The sequence below is a fragment of the Palaemon carinicauda genome, unplaced genomic scaffold (assembly GCF_036898095.1).
Source record: "Palaemon carinicauda isolate YSFRI2023 unplaced genomic scaffold, ASM3689809v2 scaffold69, whole genome shotgun sequence".
NCBI classification, from domain to species: domain Eukaryota; kingdom Metazoa; phylum Arthropoda; class Malacostraca; order Decapoda; family Palaemonidae; genus Palaemon; species Palaemon carinicauda.
The window spans coordinates 49,856-65,786 of NW_027171971.1; the positions used below are offsets into that span (position 1 = coordinate 49,856).

At 41.1% G+C, this 15,931-nt stretch overlaps 1 protein-coding gene and 1 long non-coding RNA gene across 3 annotated transcripts in view; one reads left to right on the forward strand and one right to left on the reverse strand.

The window, feature by feature from the left end:
* LOC137637362 (uncharacterized) overlaps window positions 1-15,931 on the reverse strand; it is a 268,617-nt gene that overhangs the window by 42,897 nt on the left and 209,789 nt on the right. The gene's annotated exons all lie outside the window — the stretch shown is intronic.
* LOC137637368 (uncharacterized) lies at window positions 935-15,832 on the forward strand. The gene is made up of 3 exons (XR_011043593.1): window positions 935-1,106; window positions 8,254-8,377; window positions 15,675-15,832. It is a non-coding gene; the product is annotated as an uncharacterized lncRNA (long non-coding RNA).

Here is a 15,931-nt window from a genome sequence, read left to right on the forward strand (position 1 = left end):
TCTCTCTATGAGAGGAAATAACCAGTAATTGACATTCAATCTTTAATGTAATTTTATGTTCATGGCAAATATCTTTTCTTCTTTCTTTTGTCGAAGATCGCCATTTCGTGTCACCAATCGTCTGGTTTTTATTTGGTTTAGTTCGTTTATTATTGATTAATATTTTGAATAATATAAATGATAGTTATGCAAATAACTGTACAATGATATATGAATATAAATATATTCATATAAATATAGATAAATTATTAGAATTAATGTATATTTATACGAATAATAATCTCCAAATATTTGGAAAATCATAAACTATCGTAGGAAACAAACACAAAACCACAAACTTAAACAAGTTCAACACAAAACCACAAACTTAAACAGGTTCAACACAAAACCACAAACTTAAACAGGTTCAAGTTTAGATGTTTGAACGGAGTGAGTTGTGTTTTCATTTGCTCCAGCTGATCGTCTGTTTTTGGTTTCGTTTACTAACTACAGTTTGATATTTGCAATTATTTGAACGAAAGTTTATGAAAACAAAACCCCATCACTACTTAAAAATAAATTAGATAATTCTATAAATAAATAAATAATTATACTTAAATCACAATTGTAAGAATGATAATTTAGAATTATTTATGATGTCGTAAATTGTCGTAGTAAACGTATTCTTAACCACAAACCTAAATGGCGTATCGTCGTTAGATTTTGGTTGAGTTCAGTGATTAAAATTGGATATTTATCATCATTTAGGGAAAGTTTACAAATATAAACTTACATTAATATTTTAATGAGTTTATATTTAATCTTTTACTAAAACTTTAATTATAATTATTGCACAAATATAAAAATAATAATCTATAAACATCCACTAAATCGTAAAACGTCGTAGAAAACGTTTCCAGTAAACAAAACCGCCAGCCTTCGACAATAACAATAACATTAAGCGCGAAGTTCTCGAACTGCCATTAGTTATTTAAACATTTGCAGTGAACTAAAACCTTCGTAAATTATATAAATTAAATTATATAAAGTGGAAAGAAACAGACAAAGCCCTGGAAATCTTACTAAAGCTGGAAAGAAGTAAAAATGGCCAGATGCCTTCATTCAACGTAAGTTTGACCCCTATAGGTCGTTTACCGAATCTCTGCCGGTTAAATAACGAAGGCTAAAGGTTTTCTCTTTGTATTTATTGGTATTTTGGACTTTTCTGAGGAGAATATCTGTTGGGAAATCCATATAATTAGTTAAGATGGACTGTGGCCCTTCAAATTAAGCTGGAGTACATAGATCGTCTGGTATTATTTTACTGTATTGCAGGGCAATGTAACCTAGGAAAAAACTACTTTTTTTTGGCTGAATGTGTTCTGATTGTATTTACTGAATGTTTCTGATGAGAATTTGCAGAAATTTTTATTTTCCAAAAGCTGTGATTTTTTAAAAACCAAAATGTTAAAAGGGAATTGGTTAGTTTGTAGTAGGGTGGATACATTTTATATATTTAATAGATAGGATATGGTAAGTTAGGTTATCTCAATCTATTTTAATAGATGTAGTTAGTTTACAGTAATAAAATAGTTAAACTGATTTTTTACTAACAATTTAATACTGCACTACCCTACTAAAATGAATTTGATCCTCATTACCTAGTCCCGTGTTGAAGAATTATGGAGCCTTTGTATATAGACGGCCAAGGCCTCCTGAGCGCACAGAAATTGGGAATTTTCTTTCCATTTCCAGTCGTTCGTGGCCATGTCCGTCATACTACAAAACCTCGTACGCAAGAACACTGCCTATCTCAAGGGTCCCCACTAACCTAGGAGACATTCTTAGGTTACCCCGTGTTTGCCTCCTAACCGGTTACACTCATGGCAATGTAACCACGAATCATATTCTGTAAAAGAAATCGATTTTACAAGTAATAATAAAATTTACGCCTGTCCCAACGAAGTACATTCAACCCGCATTGTAATTTTATTTTCTTTTTTTTCTTTTGGGGGGCGGTCGGTGAATGAGATGGACTGGTGCGAGTTCTGCGGTTCATCTTATGCAAAGCAAGGAAGTATGACAAAAACATCTAAATAATTTGGATATTTATAAAATCTTCATGGTTTTTTAGCAGTATTCCTTTGGCTTGAACTATTATAACAGCGCCATGAACAGTATATTGGGAGGAGGGTGATGGAAATAGAGGTACGAGGGAACGAGAAGGAGAGGGAGACCAAAACGAAGGTGGATGGACTGTATCAAGGATGACCTTCGATTAAAGGGATTAACCGGTGATGAAGTGTGGGACAGAGGTAGATGGAGAAAGCTGGTCAGAAACATCGACCCCACATAAAAGTGGGAAAAGATGCAGACAAAGAAGAAGAAGAAGAAGAATTCCCTTTGTTGGGTGAAGTTCATAACCTCACCAGCTTTAGATTGTTCAACTTGTAAAAGGAATCTCTTGTATCACGTCGAACTTGGTAACTCTCGGAGTTCAACGTTGCCATTTTGACGTCTCGGCGGCCAAGAAGTTAGAACAGGCATCTCCACACTAAGTTTGATGCTCCCATTACCCTGTTTGAATTTTAAAATGTTTGGATTCTGATTGAATAAAAAAAAAGTCCTCTGGCAATTTCCCAGGTTAAGCGGGGTCTGATTGGATTGTTTCAAATTACTGCGCCTGTCGATTGGTTCAGTGTTTTGCCGCTAAAGTGCTGATGAATTGATCAAAACATTACGTACAGTGAATCCTTACCTACTGGTTACGCTGCATCCCCCTAGCAAGCCCCCCCCCCCCCCCCTACCTTTGTGTTCCTAGCTTAACCTAAGACAACTCGCAACCCTGTGTTTACTTCTCGTCTGGCTTCCCAGCGGAAACTTCAGACTTTCAGAGGTATATAATAGTGTAAGTTGTTTTTATAATTTGTGAAGAGCTTTTTTACATCAGTTATAATAATCGAAACTGTTCAAAATGCCTTGAAGCACGCCACTAACACCCCAACCTCTGTGTTCTTAGCTTACCCTAAGACAACTCGCAACCCTGTGTTCACTTCTCGTCTGGCTTCCCAGCGGAAACTTCAGACTTTCAGAGGTATATAATAGTGTAAGTTGTCTTTATAATTTGTAAAGAGCTTTTTTACATCGATTAACATAATCAAAACCGTTCAAAATGCCTTGAAGCATGCCACTAACACCCCAACCTCTGTGTTCTTAGCTTACCCTAAGACAACTCGCAACCTTGTATTTACTTCTCGTCTGGCTTCCCAGCGGAAACTTCAGACTTTCAGAGGTATATAATAGTGTAAGTTGTCTTTATAATTTGTGAAGAGCTTTTTTACATCGATTAACATAATCGAAACTGTTCAAAATGCCTTGAAGCACGCCACTAACACTTCCTATTTACTCCAGTAGGGAAATGGTCACTTGTTTGGGATGTTTCCAATACCATTAAATGAATCTTATCTAAACAAGTATTTAAATAGAACTGTTACAAATAAGTCACTCGACAGTCGAAACCTCTCTGATTTGCTGTGAAAAATATCGTCCTGACTAACAATAAAGAAAATGGAAAAATCAAAGTTGGGACAACAGCACCACCTGTTACGAACTCAGGGTTGGAACTCATTCAAATTTAATTCAGAGTGGTAAGAGGTCACGGAAGCTTCAAGTATCTACGTGACCATTATCCGCCACTTATGCCTTGTTCCAGTCTCTTAATATTGTACTAGAGTATAGTAAACCTGGCATACTTATGGTACCTTTGGCATTTTTGTAAGTACAATTGTTTTAAAGGTTTTGAAGGCTGCTCAGTTATGGCAGAGGCAAGGGGCAGTGACGTTTGCCCCTATCAAGCAGGACAATGCCCTAGAGACTGACATATGCTCAGTGCCCAAGTCTTCTCTCCATCCAAGCTAGGACCAAGGAGGGCCAGGCAATGGCTGCTGATGACTCAGCAGATGGACCTATAGGTTCCCTCAAACCCTCTTCCTAAGCTCACAAGGATGGTAAGGAATTAAGGAGTTTGAGCAAGACTCGAACCCCAGTCTAGCAATCACCAGACAAGGACGCTCTCACCAGGCCATCACAACCCTAGGCCCTCCCCTTTTTTTGTGCGAGTTTGGACTAGGTGAAGGTTGGCTGTAGGTCTTCTATAGATTAGTTCATGATTGGTTTGAAATCTACCAGGAGTTGCCTCGACACAGAATTTACGCTCTAGTAAAAAAAATCAGGGTGAAATGCACATGGTTGCAATTTAATGTAAGCTGCACTTCTAGTCTAGTATATGAAGGCAAACAATTGAACAACTTGTTAATGGTTACCATCGTCCTGCTGTATTTAGCCGTACTGTCCTCGACTTTAAAGTGTTGAGGTTACTTTAGCCGGAGTAAAAGTTGATGCTTTGTATGCAATGCTCAGCGCCATTCACGTAACCATGATCAGAAAAGTTGTTCTACTTTAATGCCTTTTTTGAAAGCATAAGATCTGTTAAAAGAAGTCTATTGTAATGCAATGCTGTTTGTTCTTTTGCAAATACGAACCCTCGTCGTTTATACGGGTTACACTCTACAGCATTGCTGTTTATCTACAACCAAAATTAAGGAAATCCTGTGGATCTGGTAACTTTGTATGGTTGTCCCGTTCCTACCCAAGCTGGGTAGGCGTGACGGACTCTGCGGCCAAGTCCCCAGCTTTACTCTTGGCCGCTGCGACGAACTGACGTCTGCTCGGCCGCTGACCCCTCTTCTCTTTTTTCTTATCAGCTCATGTGATCACGAGTGCTTCTTAAGTATGTATGAAAACCTGCCATGGCCTTGAGGATCGTCCTTGTGGCTTCGCGAGTCGGGTGGATGTCCATCCCCATCCTACATGGCCTGCATGTCAAGGTAAGAAGTGTTCCGTGTCTCCCACTTGCGAAATCTTCATGGAGTGTTCGTCTTCCCAACGGGAGAAATTCAGTAGCTGTCGTTAAGAGAAAGCTAAGAGGGATTGTTCATCTTCTCCTTTCTCCAAAGAGGGCAAGAAGCAGAAATCTCTCACGAGCCCCGAATTTTCACTGTCCTACCTATCGTTATCAGAATTCCCAGAGGCACCGATAACAAAGGATGCGGGCATCTTCATCAAACAGGCACATGTTGAAGAGTTATCTCCGATTATTCTTAGTGAGACGGCAAATGCTCTAAGTGATTAGGATCATTTATTAGAGGAACTGTTAATTTCTCCAAGAGTTTGTAAATCCTAACAGATCAATATCCCCACCGAGTATGCCAAGCTCAGGGGAACAGATTTCTCATCCATGATGCAGAATTCACCCATTAATGTAGATCAATTAATGAATAATAACAAGCCAACATTGTCCTCGCACCGTTCTGCGAATGGACAACAGGTATCACCAACTCCTTTAACTTTCAAAGTTATATTATTCCTCAGTGAGATCCCATAGTGAGTCGAGGCTACAAGTGACATTCGAAGACTCAAATGGTAAGTTTTCCTCCAGAAAGGAAGCTATTAAAGTTTCACCTGGAAAAGCATCAACACTTCCAGACTCCTCGCAAGGGGTTAAAGTGTAAAAATATCAGAAAGATTGGTCATATGCTCCTAGTGCTGATGCAAGTTTTTCCATGCGTCCGGAGATACACAAATGACCTGTGCGTCCCTCCGGTCGTAGGAGTCGAGGACGTCAAGGGACCCGTTAGGGACAGTAGATCCCTAGACTTAACACCTGTAGGGGAATGCTGCACCCCCTGCAACATTACTGGACGAGGTAGCAGTTCTTCGGGGGAGATCCCAGGGCTATAGAATTTCTTCGCTCAGGGTATCATATCCTGTTTACAAGCTGTTGACGGGATCCCGATAAGATCTGCTCTTGGAGAAAGAAATTTCACTGATGCTGGAGAATGAAGCAATAGAGGAAGTCTTACACAAGTCCCCGGGTTTCTTCTGTAACCTCCTCCTAGTGGAGAAGTTGTCGTGAGGTTGAAAACCTGTTGTAGATCTTTCCTGCTTGAAGCAGTTTGTTCTTCAAACTCGGTTTGAGATGGAGACCTGCTGCACAGTGGCGCAGGGCATGCAAGATCAAGGAAGTACCTGCGTTTCATTTTCAGAGATAGAACTTAGGAGTTCAAGGTGCTATATGTCAGCCTATCAACAGCCCCACAGACGTTCACTCTCCTGTTCACCCTAAGTCTCCTCATGGGCTCTCGCGACGGGAATAATGCTCTTGCGGTACTTGGACAACTGGCCACTACTGGCAGTCAAGATCTTGTCTTATCCACCAATTAGATTCTCGAATTTTCCGCGACCTGGGTATCCGGCTGTATTACGAGAAATCGAGTCTTGACCCACAATGTCGTCTATGGTACTTGGGCATGAACATGGATACAGTCCAAGCCAGAGTATTTCCATCTTTAGACAGATTGTAACACCTTTTCTCCAGGAGTTCCTTCCAGCTCACTTCTAGCAGAAGCTTGTGGGTCCCTTTTCATGCATACAGAAACTGGTACCCTTCGCTCGGTACAGTGGCCACTAATGGTCGCAGACCTCAGACTCACTATCGGCCCTTTGGAAGATCCCACGAGACAGGAGAACAGATCTCTCGGGGTGTTTAGAGGAGGGGGATCTGATAGCACCTTTACTGATTCCAACTCTATTGTAGACTTCTGAATCATTTCAGATGCTTCTCGAAAAGAAGGAACAAATCTCAAAATGCAAAGAAAAAACACGTACGGACACTCCTAGCCAACTAAACTTATCTTACTATAATCAAAGATATATAATAAACTTTCTATCATTCACAATCACCCCAAAGGCAAAATAAACATTACTGTACTTACTGATATAATAGATAAACACTTCCAAAGCTGGTAGAAAAAAGAATGAATCCAGTATTTGAACACACAACTGCCTCTGGCTGTTGTCAGTAAAAGAAAACCTTTGCTCAAGACATTCACTACTGGTCTAAACTAGCCACAAGAAAGTAAACAAACAACCCTAATTATGCCAGCAGTCTTTCTCACTACAAACAATCGTTACACTAATTACCTCTCTCTCTCTCTCTCTCTCTCTCTCTCTCTCTCTCTCTCTCTCTCTCTCTCTCTCTCTCTCTCTCTCTCTCTCAAAAATATTTGGCAAAAAAAAAGAAAAAAATAGAAAAAATTAACATAAAAAGTTGATCCTCCACATACCTCACCCCCCCTTACTTTGCCAAATCCTTCTGTCACAAACACCTTTTTTTTTTTTCTTACCCAATCGGTACAATTCTTTTCCTCCCTCTTTTTGTATCCAGCCTTTCATATAACTCATCATATGCTTTAGCCCTTGCTCTTCCCACTGCTGTCTTAACCTCGTGTGGTTTCTCCTTAAATTTACACCTACCGGTAATGTCTTCTTTCCTAAGCCTCTGTTTTGCCAAACTTTTGGTCAAACACACAGTTTTGGGTTACTGATTCTGTGAGATATGAAGATCTTTGGTTATTTTCTTTGATTTAATGATAATTTTTTTGTGTCACTTTAATAGTGTATAAATCCATTTTCTCTTAGTATATAATAGTGTTAAAATTAAAGAAAGCAGAGGCAAAATTATCAACTTACAATGCACAGATGGTGAATTAGCAGCGAATAAATCTCAATTTTTTTATTTCTAAAACTGTAATATTTTAATTTTATTTTAGTTCTGCCATTCAAAAATTTCATTACCAGCATTGTGTGTGTTATTGCATGAAAAAATTTAATAAAAAATAAGAAGTAATTTTCACGATTACTGTATTTTGAATATCGTCACCCTCATAAACTAACTGCCTAAGTCATTTTCTCCACTTGTTGGGAAATCATAATAAAACCTTCTCATTTCCTAATTCTTTATATCATTGTGTTGAGTTTCAATTCACAAATTCTCAACAGAGGAATTTGTGAATTAGAATTTGTGAATTGAAGCTCAACACAATAATATAAAGAATTAGGAAATAAGGTTTTTTTATTTCCCATCAAGTGGAGAAAATGACTTAGGCAGTTAGTTTATGAGGGGGACGATATGTTAAGTGATGATTTTGTTTGAAATTCGGAAGATGTCAGTGTTGTCTGTAAAAATTGCAACGTGTATTGTCTGAAAAAATCATAGAATTGATCAGGCTTCGACCGTTTACATAGTTTCAGTATTTGCCTCTATTTAGTGGTCGTAGTATTTACCGGTATGAATATTTGCAATATTTGCTTATATTTAAATGCTTGTAATATTTGCCTGTTTAAAATTTACAATAATGTTGAAATTTCTTCCAGATTCAGTGGTTCAATAAGTGCAACAAAAATCTGGCGAATTACACGAGGTCCACATGAGGTCCCTCGGAGAAGGTTGCGGTTTGGATCTCACCCAAGACAGCCTCCCAAAAATTTATACATTGAGGTAACCACAAAATTTTCTTCCTTATATATTCATGCATTTGAAGTACTGTAGTATGGTATAAATAACTTTGCATTTAACCCTTCTACCCCCAATGGACGTACTGGTACGTTTCACAAAACTCATCCATTAACCCCCATGGACGTACCGGTACGTCCTTGCAAAAAACTGCTATTTGCATTTTTTTTTTGCATATTTTTGGTAATTTTATGAGAAACTCCAGGCATTTTCCAAAATAATAAGACCAACCTGACCTCTCTATGACAAAAATTAAGGCTGTCAGCGCAATCTAAAAAAAAATATTTCAAAACGTGCTTGAAAAAGAAAACCGGTTGGGGGTTAAGGGTTGGAAAGTTCCAAATAGCATTGGGGGTAAAAAGGTAAAAATCATGATAATGATTTTCAGTTTTTTCAGGAGTTCAAACTTACAGCAAATGTTTTTTTTTTATGTTGAACAGGTTGATAAAGTTTCCCTTCATGGTTTACATATGACAGATTTATTTTAATGTCACCAATCTTGAGATATTTCATATTCATTATTTCTCTTGCAGTTTGTTAATTTCTTTTCCTTGCTAGGTTGTTTTTCCCTGTTGGAGCCCTTGGGCTTATACCATCCTGCTTTTCCAACTAGAGTTGTAGCTTAGCTAGTAATAATTAATTTTAGGTTAAGGCAGAATTATAGTGTTTACTTCCGGTTAGACAAAATATATCCCCTTCATTCTCAGTTCTGGACTTTCTTCCTTATGTCAATTCTATTTTGCTTTGATCGTTTTTTTAATTTTTCTTATCAGAAGCGTTTTCCGTCTGCTTATGGTGGAAACCCCACGTACCGACATGTGGGTCTGCCCTGGTAAACCTGCTGGCCTGCTGTTGACCCCCATCTCTTTTGTCCTTTTTTGCAGGGGACCTGATTGCTCGCAGTAATTGTCCTGTGATGAGTGTAGGTCATAGCCTCCTTTTATAGTGGTTTGATTACGATTGAAGGAAAAAGAAATCTTAAAGAGAGATTGTCTTTAGAGGCAAATTTGCATAAGCTGTTCCACAAGAGGCTTTTTAGCTCCTTTTCTCTCCTCTGGTGCACTTTTTTTGGCTTTTTATATCGTAGAGCCGAGCCATCCTTAGGGAAACCAAGGAAGGTAGGAGACCTCCATTTTCCCGCAAACCAGGTTCCTAAAGTAAGAGCATCCACTGCCTTCATTGAAGGTAATATCCTTCCACTTCCTCGTCAGTGTTCTCCATCGTTTATGTGGACGACACTTGCTGAGCTCGGACCACCTGTCCTTTATTCTAGACGACCTTGGCTCAGTCCTCTTCAAATAACGTCGTAGTGCCCTTTTAGGACAGAAGAAAATCATCCTGATCTCTGGTCACTTCTTTTAAGGAGATGTGTGCCATTATCATTCCTCTGCTAGTGTGAAGGATGAGCTCGCTAGTTGGCCGAAATTCTACAATCACTCTGCTGGTCGTCATTGTTGATGTATTTTCTCTTGAGCTGTTAGAAGAAGGTGGTGGGCAAGGGAAGCTTCCTTCGTGACAACTGATGGTGTATGTACTCATTCCTGCATAGGACCGGATAATGGTCGGTGGTGAAGAAACGACAGAAGAGACCCGAAAATCTAATTCAGTAAGCAGGGAATCTAACAGTCGCCATGTACTGTGCTCCTTCCGAAGCAGAAGTCCTGGATGTTAGGGCATCTGCTAACACCTCCAACAGCTTTTCTGCTGATGGGTCACCATCAATGCCCAAGGAAGGCCAAAACCTCCAGTGGTCCGAGCTCAGCAAGTGTCGTACCACTGGAAGTTTTGGCCTTCCTTAGGCATTGATGGTGGCCCATCAGCAGAAAATCTGCTGGAGGTGTTAGCAGATGCTCTAACATCTGCTTCGGAAGGAACACAGGACATAGCGACCGTTAGATTCCATGCTTACTGTATTAGATTTTCGGGTATCTTCTGCCGTTTCTTCACCACCACCTGTCAGTGACGCAAGTCTTGAAGGCTAGATTATGTTAACAGCAGACGACCTTCAGCACCCCACTGCTTTCGGAAATATACTCGCAGGTCCCAGGACACTTTTACCTTTGGGCTGCTGGTAGCGAACCCTCACAGGACAAGAAGCATCTAGTCTAAGATGGCGGTTGCAACATAAGTCCTAATATCAAAGATATAAATGTCTGCCCCTTTTTCCTCTTTTCTTTCCTTTCTCTCGGGGTGCAACGGTTGTGCCGTCATTTGCTGTATCGTACGTCTGATGCAGGCAAGCCTCTCAACAGAGCAACTTTTCAATACATTTTGAGTGTAGAACTATATTCCCTATTCGTCAATAAGACATTCGTGCATTTGATGACTTTATTTGAGGTACATGCAACGAATGTTTGAAGCTGAAAAAATTAATTTACGTAATTACACACTTGTAATGGTTATAAAATAAAATAGGCTACCATACCTGTGATAGGCCATCCTGCTACATACATATCTATACATATGGATATGACCTTCCTGTGGCCTGCATGGATATGGGATATGCACTGTCATATATATTAATATATGTATGTACACTGTGATGTGTGCTTATATTTACTGCCAGACCTGCATGAAATTACTCATTGGGAGAACTGTAAAATATGCCCCTGATTGGCCTATCCAAATGTGTGACTTATGAGGCTGCTATGTAGCCCGAAATATAAATAACACATAATGCCCCCTCTGGGCTCATGATAATGATGCACCGTCTTATACTATTACTTACAAATAAACCAAGATAATATTCCTACGATCATTGCAGTATAACAGTTCCGGTAGCTGAGGCTTCCCTCGCGAATCTGTTTATATCCCTGTTTACCTTTTGCGCCCCTAGTGCCGTGCCAAATGAACTTCGTCTTCAGTTGCTGTGCAGTAGATCGGCGCTAGGGATGTGAAAGGCCATAAATGATATCAAACACTTTTCTTCGCATGGGAGCAGGTATCGATGGTCGTGGTCTTTCGGTACTGATGTCACAGAGGAGGGTGGCGTTGGAGTCATCGAGGGCGACGTCTTCCCAATGGAAGGATGTGCATGATGCCCTACATGCTTGGTACTTTGGATCTATTTGTTGGGCTTCTGCCTAGGCTTTATAATACCATCCCAGGTAAATGGTGGCCAATGTGTTTCTTAACAGGGCATCGGCAGTGGGAATAATTTTCCCAGGTATGTGTTGAAGGGTGCAATTGTATTCAGCCACGGTGGAGATATATCGGTGTAGGTGGGTGGCTCAGGCATCGGACTGTCGAGTGTGCACCAGAGGCATGTGGTCCGTGCGAATGACGAAGTGCGTACCTTCTAAGAAATGGCGAAAGTGACGGACAGCTTAATGCACCGCCAGCAATTCGCGGTCGAATGTTGAGTAATTGATTCCACTTTGGACAGTTTTCTGTTGAAGAAGGCCAGTGGGCGCGGTGAGCCGTTAACCACCTCCCTGAGTACTGCACCAATAGCGACATCGCTGGCATCGGTGGAGAGAAGGAGAGGGGCGTGTGGGATGGGAAAACTGAGAGCCGCAGCAGTTGATAGGGCCTTCTTTGCATTGCAGAAGGCTGCTTCCTGAAGGGGACCCCACTTCAGGTCCTTTGGCTTGCCCTTGAGGGAGGCGTAGAGGGGAGCAAGAGTGGCGGCAATGGCTGGCAGAAAACGGTGATAATAGTTGATCATGCCCAAGAATTCCTGCAGAGCTTTGATGATCGAGGGCATGGGGAAGTTCTGAACGGCTGCTATCTTCTCAGGGAGGGGGTGGACTCATTCAGGAGTGATACGGTGCTCCAAGAATGATACTGTACTATTTTGGGGGCCAAAGGTACACTTGTCGCACAGACCTATAAGGTCGCACAGTTGTAGGCGGTGGAGCACGATGCGTAGATGACGGAGTTGTTCCTCTTTGGAGGAAGAGAGCACAAGTACTGTATTCAGTCAACGTAACATACACAGAAGGTGAGGTCCCCAAAGATGCCTTCCATAGGGCGTTGAAAAGCGGCTCCAGTATTATGAAGGTCAAAACAGGAGTAACTGAAGATGTATGGTACCAAAGGGGGTGGTGTTGGCGATCTAGGGGATGGCACCTGATGATACACTTTTAGGAGGTCGAGCATGAAGAAAACCTTTGCTTTGTGCAAGTAAGAGGTCATGTTAGCGATGTTTGGGAGCCAATAGTATTCCGGTTCTGTCTGCATGTTCAAATGCCTGTAATGCCCCATATGGACAAGGGAGCCATCAATCTTCAGGACGATGTGTAAGGGGGACGATCATGGGCTTGAGGCTTTTTGGCAAAGGCCCATTTTTTCCATTTCAGCAAACTTTTATTTAGCAGCTGCTAAACGATCTGATGTCAGATGCCTGAATATGGCTAACAATGGGAGCCCCATTGTCTTGATATGATGATAAATACTGTGTTTGCCAGGAACTGTGGGAGTTTGGTGAAGTTCTGGATGGAAACTTCTGGGTACGAGTGAGGGGATGAGCATTGTTGAGAGTGAGGTTGGAATGGGTGTGTTTAAGAGGTGTTGACGAGTAAGAGTCTGCGTTGAATAACCGTTAATAGGAAGAGTCTGTATTGACTAACCGTCGGTGAGGAACATCAACCAGGAGGTGGAAATGGGAGAAGAAATCTGCACCCAGGATTATCAATGTAACGTCAGCAACGAGAACTTCCAATGATATTTGGCGCTTCTAAACGATAATGTAAGGGTCTTGTATCTGTAGGTGGGCATCGCAGATCCATTGACAGCTACCAGGCGGGCGCCTGTACCTGCATCATGTAAAAAGAAAAGATTAGTGACAGGGGAGGCCATTCCCACAAGCGATGACCTACTTATACATTTTTTGGCTTCTGACAACCGTTCGCAATTTCTTCGCAGCAGCCCTGTACGTATCTGAACGATAGTGGCATAACCACTGCTGTCGATGGGCGTCAGTAAGTAGTGGAAGAGGTTGGGGGCGTGAGCGAGTGGTGGCATATATCGGTGGTGGGCGGCTTTGTCGTCGTTCTGACACATCCCGGTGTGGGCATCTATGTCCTACTGTATTCACTTCGGCTTTAGTCGATATTGATTAGTTGTCCTCTTCGTCAGGAGTAGAGCCGATGATGGAGGTCTTGAAAGTGGTGAAGTAGCTGTTCATAAGGACGTCAACTTTGGTCATCAGGTCCTTCATGGGCAAAATATTGTCATTGGATATGGTAGTGTGTAAACGTTGGGATAGGCGTCATACCCTAAGGGCACAAAGTAAGTTCACCTCTCGGGGAAAGCCGTCTGCGGCGGGTTGTAGGCGAGCAATACTGGTCATTTCGCTTCTTGATCCCCCAACGGTTGTTGAGAGAGCTGAAAATTTTGGCTCTACAGCTCCAGGAGGTATGTTTTGAAGGCACCATAAGGTATTGGGGGTGTCCCCTTGTCGCAAAGCCAATCTGAAATTTCTGGAAGTGTCCTTGGGGATCGCTGCAAGAACATAGTCTGCTTTGGTGTTTTAGCGAGTCATGCCCTTGATGCGAAACTGAACTTCGTCACGCTGGAACCAGGCGAACGAACGCTTCTCGCTGACGAAGAGCGGCAGTTTCATTGAAAATGGAGTGTGTCGAAGAGTCAGGTTCGGTGGGCGGCATTGTAACAAGTAGGGTACAACAGTGAGGGGGAAGGCGGGAGGGAGCTGGTATCTCAAGTTGTCACTAATTGTGCATCTTTAGGGTTAGATGAAATCCACAAACTCTTTAGATTTGACGTAAGCCGGGATCCACGTACTCTTTAGACTTTGGGTTAGACAAGATCTCCATACTCTGTAAACCATTGGAGTTAGACAAGATGTACATACTGTTTAGACTTTGGGGTCAGACAAGATCCACATGCTATTTAGACTTTGGGGCTAGACAAGATATTCATAGTGTTTAGACTTTGGGGTTAGACAAAATATATATACTCTTTAGACTTTGGGGTTAGACAAGATCTACATACTCTTTAGACTTTGGGGTTAGACAAAATCTACATACTCTTTGGGGCTAGACAAGATATTCATAGTGTTTAGACTTTGGGGTTAGACAAAATATGCATACTTTTTAGACTTTGGTGTTAGACAAGATCTACATACTCTTTAGACTATGGAGTTAGACAAGATCTACATTCTATCTCTCTCTCTCTCTCTCTCTCTCTCTCTCTCTCTCTCTCTCTCTCTCTCTCTCTCTCTCTCTCTCAGTGGGGATACCTTAACGTGTTGAAAGGGTTTGCATATCGGCACACTCACTAGGTTGGTTTGCTGTTAGCAATCAGACAAAAATCTCCCACCATCACCAATATGCTGTGGCCATCGTGGAGATGAAAACTGGTCATATAAGATATTTTGTCTAATGGGTTTTTTCTATGGGGTAATTCACATATGTGTTAACATTCTAGTTTGTAAGAAGACCTTGGAGAGAGAGAGAGAGAGAGAGAGAGAGAGAGAGAGAGAGAGAGAGAGAGAGAGAGAGAGAGAGAGAGAGAGAGCATGGTTTGTAACAAGAGCAGCTAAAATATTTAACCTTTTTTCTAGCTTGGATGTATTTTCCAGAGCATTTGCCAGCAAAATTATTTCATTCCGAACACCTTTTCCTTCAACACGACCTTAACCATATTGTTTTTTCTATTTCATTTTATTTAACATTTTTTACGCTTTCCTTTTTGCTTGAAAAAATCCCAAGATAATGAGGTTGAACATATATCTAGTCACGTAATTCTCTATAATCACGAATTTATTTGATGTGGGTAGAAGACTCTTTAGCTATGATAAGCAGCTCTTCTAGGAGGACACTCCAAAATCAAACCATTGCTCTCTAGTCTTAGGTAGTGCCATAGCCTCTGTACCATGGTCTTTAACTGTCTAGGGTTAGAGTTCTCTTGCTTGAGAGTACACTCAGGCACACTATTCTAGGTTATTTCTCTTCCTCTTGTTTTGTCAAAGTTTTTATAGTTTATGTAAGAAATATTTATTCCAATGTTGTTACTGTTCTTAAAATACTTAATTTTTCCTTGTTTCCTTTCCTCACTGGGCTATTTTCCCTGTTGGAACCTCCAGGCTTATAGCATTCTGCTTTTCCAACTAGGTTTGTAGCTTAGCAAGGAATAATGATAATCATAATAATAATAAAAATGCATATTGTATGTACCAAAATAGGTTTAAATTTATTCGTAGATGTGTAAGTTTTTTTTTTTTTTTCATAAACGGTTGGAAGCGTTTCTTGAAATTTATCAATTAATGTCCCCTAATGAACTAAGTTTCAGGAAATTATAGATAATTGAACTTTTACAGGTATGTGGATAATACCCTCGGCATGCAGTCTACTCTGTTGAATCCCTCTCGAGTGGATCCCCTCTCAAGTGGATCCCCTCTCAAGCAGACCCCTCAAATGGATCCCTCTCGAGCAGACCCCACTCAAGTGGATCCCTCTCGAGCAGACCTCCCTCATGCGGATCCCTCTCGAGCAGACCCCTCAAGCGGATCCCTCTCGAGCAGACCCCTCAAGCGGATCCCATTCAAGCAGACCCCCTCAAGCGGATCCCTCTCGA